Consider the following 8,110-nt stretch of genomic DNA (forward strand, 5'->3'; position numbering starts at 1 on the left):
AAAAAAAAATAATTATTAAATTTATAAAATTTTGGACATATTTTGGTGAGTTATGCGGTAATTCGGTGAAAAAAACCATGCACTAAAAAAAAAAAAAAAATAATAATAATTTATTAAAAAATAATAATAAACACGCTCAATCATCACACTTTTTTGGCCAGGAAGTTTCAATTTTAAGGCACTTTTTTTATTTGTCACTATTGCTAAAAAATCATTGAATTATATTCGGCTTTTTAATATTGTTTTCATCCAAGATTTACCCATTTTTTTCCTCTTTGAATTCAATTACAAAATGTTTAAATTTTTTCTCAACTTTTCCTAGTAATTGCATCCTATGTAAAAATGTTCAATTTGGATAAATCTTGGGTGAAACCTTTAAAAAAAAAAGAGCCTTTTGTGTTGATTGGCATTTTAATTCCAAATTTTGTTCTTGAAAATAAAGTTTGAAAAAAATATTCTTGCAACTATTATGTTACAAGTACAATGTTGCAACATAATATTTTTTACCTAGTATATAAAAATTTTACAGGTTTATATTTTATTTTGTTTTTTAGAATGAATTTTACATTTTTTTAAAACTTTTTTTAATAAAAAGGAGGTTTTTAAACTTAACTCTTTGCCAATCCAAGACTACACCTTCCACAGGGTGACAACCCTACTATACAATTTAATTGCATAGCAAAGAGCGTTGTCACCCCATAACAGGAAGTAGAGAAATAATGCCCCTTCTATTTAGCCCAGAGTTAAACTCTATGCAGCGATATTCTTTATAACATAATTCTACTGTATCTCAGCTTTCTTGGATAGTTTTAAATCACTGGGGGAGTTGAGTGACTAAAATAAATCATGAAATGAAACTGGGTGAAAAAAAAAGTTTAGAAAGGTTTAATTTTCCTGCCTCTCTTAACAGGCGGCAGTTATTTAGTGACCGGACCCACGCAGCTTTCATTTCACTTAAATCTCCAATTAATCTTAACGCCTGTGCAGCAAACATCGGTATCCTTCAGCAGGAACCCAGCAGTAGCCAGATTCACTCCAGAACAAGTTATTCCTTTTTTTTCTTCCTCTTTTTCCATTGCCAAACACACAAGGCTGTTTTATTTCTGCTGCCTGCAATAAAGCATCTGGAGGGTACTGTCTCCCTTAGCAAACCAGCTACAAATTACTAATTGATAGATCCAATTACATCCAGCTTTTACCATCTTGCAAAAAGTTATCTTAATTGGCAATTATGGGCAGCAGTCAGTCTGCAGCTGAGTAAGGTCATGGCTCTGGAGTTGGAGCTCAGACTTAGCTTGTTCAGGAGCCTAATGGAAGAACAAAAATATAGATCTATAAATAAATTCTGGAGGTGATTATTATATATACATAGAATATATAAAGATATATATATATAATACAAAATATTCCAATAATATTTTATATATTCATGCTCAAGTGTAGTCAGAGCTGCTGAGGAGCCTAATGGAGGTACAAAAATATAAAATCTATATATGGATATGGAGGTGAATATTATATATAAGTAGAATAAATAATAATATTGTATATTATTCTATGTATTCATCATCAAGTGTAGTCTGAGCTGCTTGGAAGCCTAATAAAAAAAATATAGATCCATAAATATATTGTGGAGGTGATAATATATATATGTATAAAATATAATGATACGTAATATAAACTAGTCTAATAATATTCTAGGTATTCATCATCAAGTGCAGCCTGAGCTGCTCGGGAATAATAAATGGGCAGAAATATAGATCTAGAAATATATATATATGTGTAACATATAATGTAAAAAAAATTATGTAGAATATATTAATAAAATATGGCGTTATTATTCTCTATATTTATTATCAAATGGCGTTTGAGCTGCTTGAGAGCCCAATGGAGAAAATTTAAAAATTAAGTTTATATCGATATATTATCATGATATCAATATCCAATATATATATATAATTATGTACACACCAGGTAAATGAGTCATTATTATTCTATGTATTCACCATCAGCTGCAGTCTTTGGAGCCTAGTGGAGAAAAAAAAATATTAAAAATGGTGAAAAAAAAACAAAAACAAACATATACACACATATATAGTTGTTTCTCTCTCTTTATATATATATGAGGGGGTGCTGAGAGGTTCCTGGCTTTGCCCAGAACTAAGAGAGCCAGAGTTATGAAATAACACATTTATTCCACATATTCCCCCTGAGACTGATACACTTGGTACAGCATAGTTGCAGCTTTTCTAGACCGTTCAAAAAAAAGTCCTTTGGTTGGGCCGCAAACCAGCTCTCAGCAACGTTGCCCCTTCAGGGGTTTCGTCCAATTCCGGAACAGATAATATTCCAAAGGAACAAGGTCAGGTGAGCAGGGGGATGGTGGACCAATTGGAAACCCAGGGAGTTCAATTTAGCAACCAAAACAATGGACGTGTGCGCAGGTATATTGTTCTGCAAAAAAAGGATCCCTTTCGTCAATTTTCCATGGTGTTTTGTATTAATTGGCTCCTTCAGCTGGTCCAGGAGGTTAGCATAATACTGTCCGGTGATACTAGAGCCCTGTGGTAGGTAGTCCACCAACAGAATACCGTCTTTGTCCCAGAAAATGGACGCCATGACTTTTTTGTCTGATTTCTGGGTTATGAACTTCTTCGGTTGCAGGGACCCGCTATGGCCCCATTCCTTTGCCTGTTCCTTGGTTTCAGGATCATAGATGTGGAGCCAGGTTTCATCCTCAGTCACTAACCTATCCAAAAAGTTCTGTGCAGCTTTATAATGGGCCAAAACGGCTTTGGATGCTTCAACTCGTTCCTTCTTCTGATCACTGTTCAAACATTTTGGCACTTCACTGAAAGCTTGCCATGTCTAGGATAGTGGTGATAACAAACCCAACACTCTCCCGTGAGATGTCACGTATCTGGGCTATCTTTTTTGCGGGTATTCACCGGCCCTTAATAATCAGCTCATGGACATTGCAGGTTGCCTGGTCAGTGGGGATTGGGGGGCGTGCACTGCGGGGCTCATCTTAAACAGTGAAATCCCCAGTCTTGAAACGAGATATCCAGGTTGTGACAGTGCTGTAGGAAGGACACTTCTCCCCCAGTGTTTGTGACATCTCAGTGTGAATGTCCTTTGCTGACTTTCCCTGGAGAAACAAAAACTTCATGACGGCTCGTAACTCCAACAACGTGAAACTTGCTTGTGCCTCTGCCATCACAGCTTCTCACTAAAAGAAAAAACAGAATCACAAAGACCTGATATTTGCACAGTTACATACTAAGATATTAGGCTGTCATATGCCCCCACACTCATTATTCTATTTCATCTGTAAAGCCAGGAACTTCTTAGCACCCCCTCTTATATATATATATATGTACACACACACACAAAGCATTTCAATATGTCAACATTTACCATTAGGATTTCTAGTATTCACCTTATTCAATAATAATATTATATTAAATAAATATATGGATATATATTTGTGCGTGTCTGTCATTACTACTTCCTGTATACTTCAAGTACAATCCAAACCTAATTTAGGAAAAGAAAAATTAAAAAGAAGAAATTTTAATATATAAATAATTGTTTAATTTGCCATTATTATTCTATGCATTTATCTCTCAGTAATCGCTCAATTATAATCACGACTGAAGAAATTTAAAAAATATATATTAAAAAATCTACACCTACCTGGACCTCCCATTCACACAAAGCCTGGACACCTCCTGGTGCTCTATAATGAACCCACAATAATGAACACGTGTTTCCATATGTTTTATAGAGCTGTTTTAAAAACAATGTTTGATTTAGGCAGCTGGGAGTGGAGGGAGTTGGCGTCACACCAAAGAGCAAAGCATGCATCCAGCGTCTGTCCTATGGTTTTGTGTCATTGAAAATTTCTCATTTTGGATTTTAGAGCTTTTTTTTTCCTTGTGCACTTTAAAAAAAAATTGGAACGCACAATATTTGCACAAGTATAGTGATAGAGAAGTGTAGCCAATAGACTTGAGTTACTATATCATACAAATAATTGTATAGTGGCCACTGGCCAATAAGAAGGAGATTCAAACCCAAGAAGTAGTCATATATTGCAGCTCCCCGGTTCTGAGATGTGATCATTGTGTTTTTTTTTCAGGCCAAGAACACGTATAGCAGGTACAGAAAATACTTTTTGATTCTGTAAGAAATGCAATGTGCTATGTAAGCGGATCTGGAAAAACAAACAATGTTATCTTCGTTCTGTACCCAATGGCCCTGATTTATTAAAGCTCTCCAAGTCCAGAGAAGATACACTATCATGGGGGAACCTGGGTGATTCAGCAATCCTGAAATGGATCTGGTCCAGGACTAAAAACATTTGCCAACTAATAGCAAGTGATTTGAGAAATCAAATCCAGGTTTGCTGGATCACCCAGGTTCTACCATGAAAATGTATCTTCTCCAGTCTTGGAGCTTTAATAAATCAGGCTCAATGATTAACCCCAGCCCCCCTTTTAATAGAGATGGACAAAGCAAGACATGCCAGCAGTTTAGCTTTGGTGACAGCCATGACTTCCCCATAGATATAGTATAGCTGTGTAAAGTAATGTGCAGGAGTTAATAAAAATATCCATAAAAATCAAAGCAGCCACTGAGTACAAAGATATGTAAGTTGCAGCAGGAAGGTTGACTAGTGGGGATGGGGGGCAGAACAAGATTGATATTACCTTGAAGATCACAATGGATATCTAGCATTCCCTTTGCCTATACACAGGGATTATGCCTAATTTTTTAAGCTCTCTGGATTTTTTAAAGCTTTCTAAAGACTGGAGAGCATACACTTTCATCAGTAAAACTGAGTGATCAAGCAAACTTGGAATGATTTTTTTAATTAATTTGCTAGAAAATGTTTTGAATCCTGGACAAGATCCATTCCAGGTTTGCTGAATGGAATGGATTTGATGGAATGGTATGTCCAACAAGCTCATATGGGATTCACCAGTTTAGTGTGGAGGAACCTTCTTCCCAATAACAGAGTTTAGGTTTCTCCGGTGAAGGGTCCTGGTAATCCTCCATTATACAAAGACATTGCAGACAATTGTGCACTTCCAGCCTTGTGGTCACAGTTTGGTGAAGACCCTTTTCTGTTCCCCCATGACTGTACCCCGGGGTACAAAGCCAGCTCCATAAAGAGATGGGGCCACCAGCTTGGTGTGGAGGAACTCGAGTGTCCTGCACAGAGCCCTGACCTCATCCCCACTGAACACCATTGGGATGAATTGGAATGGTGAGCCAGATCTTCTCATCCAACATCAGTACACAGCCTGCCAAATTCTTGTAGAAAGCTATTTCAAGAGACCGTAATCACTGCATAAGCTCCAAGGACAGGTCCACTTTAATAGCAAACCAAGAAATAAAAGGGCCAAGTGCAGATATTTGCAGCACAACACCGCAAGTAACGTAATCTTCCATAAGCCTATTTAATATATTTGATTGAATTATGAAGCAGTCTGAAGCACAAAGGAGACAAACAAGAGATTGCATCACCTTTTGTTTTTTATTGTTTCCTTCATTCTTGTTGACAAAGGTTACAAAGAGAAAATATGAATCTCCCGGACAAAGATGCCGAATGTGCAGCATTGAAAATAAAATAGCAAAGCCACAGAAATCATCAAAAAATGATGATATGGGAAACAAAGCACGTGGCGTGTTCACCCTAATGTATGTATAAATAAAGTGTCGATTGGAGAGATTTGCACCATTTTCAAGGATAATTCCCTTGCTTGAAGAGAAATGGACAGAGTGATTCGCTTTCAGATTTTATTTTTTTTCATTGTTGTACTTAATATAGTTTTTTTTTTAGCATTAGAAACATTGTTGCAATTATGCAATGAACAAGAATGGAAAAACTGTTGCTATTAATCTAGGATATCATAGTGAAAATAAGGTTAACACAACTCTAAAATGGTTAAGAAATAATTTATATACATATGTGGATACTTGACATCACTGAAAGTAGATGGACCCCTCTAAATTACACCATACCACTCATTACATGGCTTTAAGTATAAGATGCCTTCTCAAAATGATGGGGTCCTGATGTCTCCAGTGAAGGATCCTAGTAACACTGCATCATACAAAGACATTGTAGAGAATTGTGCTCTTCCAGCCTGGTGATTAGAGATTGGGATTTTATATATTCTATATTTAAGAAAATCTCGGAAGTCAACGATAAGAGTTGCTGAAGTAGCTGGTGAAGGTAGATGGGTAATTCTGCTGAAGATACAGACTGTGCAATACAGTGAATGTATGACATACTGTTCCAAAGGTGCTATCTTGGTTTAAAGCCACTGAATTTCATTAGTGTGATCTTGGCTTGCATCCCCTAAGTCAATGTGGGCTTGTGAGAACTATCCCATTGTATCTTCAATGTGTTGGAGCCTATCTCCATGTGTAATATTGGTGGCATTTTATTTTTCTATCCCATTAGTCATGTCTTGCTGAAGAGAGCTCTTCAAAGATAATAACATATCTTAAAGTGTGGATACTGACAATGCTTCACTGGTAGCTGGAAAACTTTCAAGAGATATAGTAGTTATGGACTTGTCAGATGGGGGTGATAAAGATAGAGTCACCCTCAGCCGAGGTCTGTGTATTGTGTTATGATGGAGGTATCTTAGATAGAGGAAAAGATGGTAAAGAGCCGGAGGAGCTTCTGAGGCTTGGGCTATGTGTTTTTCCTCTTAGCCATGCTGTGGGTGGTAAGTAGGGCTGATCTCAGTTGATTAGCAAGCTGGAGATGGGGTATAGCTATATAAATCATCAAATGAAGTCACCCGGGAATCAGAGCACTAGAACTATGCAGCCATCTTGGACGCCGACCAGATACACCCCACCTTGTAATCACAATTTGAGGACCTTTTTCTGTTCTCCCATGACTGTGCCCGGTGTACAACGCCAGCTCCATGAGCTAGACTTTCGGCGAAGCGATTTCGCGAAACCATCGGAAGATCGAGGAAATCATTCCGATCCCTGGCACTAGAGGTTAATTAACCTTTGTGCCCCAGAATCGCAGTGCATTCTTAGGGCTGCATTCAATCTTGCAGCCCTGGGAATCCTCCTGTTTGTGATCCCCGGCACTGGAAGTTAATTATCCTCTAGTGCCCAGGGATCGCAGTGGAACTGCAGATGAACTCTCAATGGAGTTTCCCCATTGAGAGTTCATCTGCAGTTCAGTTCCCACGGTCACCGGGCTGATAAGTACAGAGATTGCAGTGGATTCTCAGGGCTGTATTCATTCGTGCAGCCCTGGGAATCCTCCTGTTTATGATCCCCAGGCACTAGAGGTTAATTAACCTTTAGTGCCCTGGGATTGCAGTAGATTCTCAGGGCTGCATTCCTGCAGCCCTGGGAATCCTGTGTGTGATCCCCCACACTAGAGGTTTAATGGGGACATTAACCTCTAATGCCGAGAATCGCACACTGAGCTTATCAATGAATGCAGCCGTGGCTTCATTCATTGATCAGCACAGCCCGGGATCTTTGTGTAAGTGAGGATGGCCGAATTCGCCGCAAGCCTATTCGCTCATCCCTAGTGGGGATAAACTCGAGTGTCATGCACAGTGCCCAGATTTCAACCCTACTCAACACCTTTGGGATCATTTGGAATGGTGAGCCAGGTATTCTCAACTAACTATTACACCTTCCTATATGGCCATATGTATGGACGACACCTCCTCAAATGATGGGGTTCAGGTGTCCCCAGTGAAGGGTCCTGGTAATCCTCCTTCATACCTCAACCCTACTTAACACCTTTGAAAATGATTTCCAATAGTAAATCAGGTCTTCTCATCCAAATTCAGTAGCTGAGCTCACCAATTGGGCAGTTTGCCACAGACACAACCCAAAATCTTGCGGAATGCCAGAAGAATGGAGGATAATATAACCACAAGGGGGCAACTCCATATACATAGGTATTAATAGAAAAGCATGGCACCTCCACATGGTCATAGTTTTGGAATAGGATGTCCAACAAAATTATTGTGATGTAATGGTCTGGTTTCCACTAACCTTTGACCATAAGGAGCAGATCATGATGAAAGTGCTTATTCCAGAAATATCTCACTGT

This window comes from Pyxicephalus adspersus, chromosome Z (genome assembly GCF_032062135.1).
Source record: "Pyxicephalus adspersus chromosome Z, UCB_Pads_2.0, whole genome shotgun sequence".
In the NCBI taxonomy this organism is placed as follows: domain Eukaryota; kingdom Metazoa; phylum Chordata; class Amphibia; order Anura; family Pyxicephalidae; genus Pyxicephalus; species Pyxicephalus adspersus.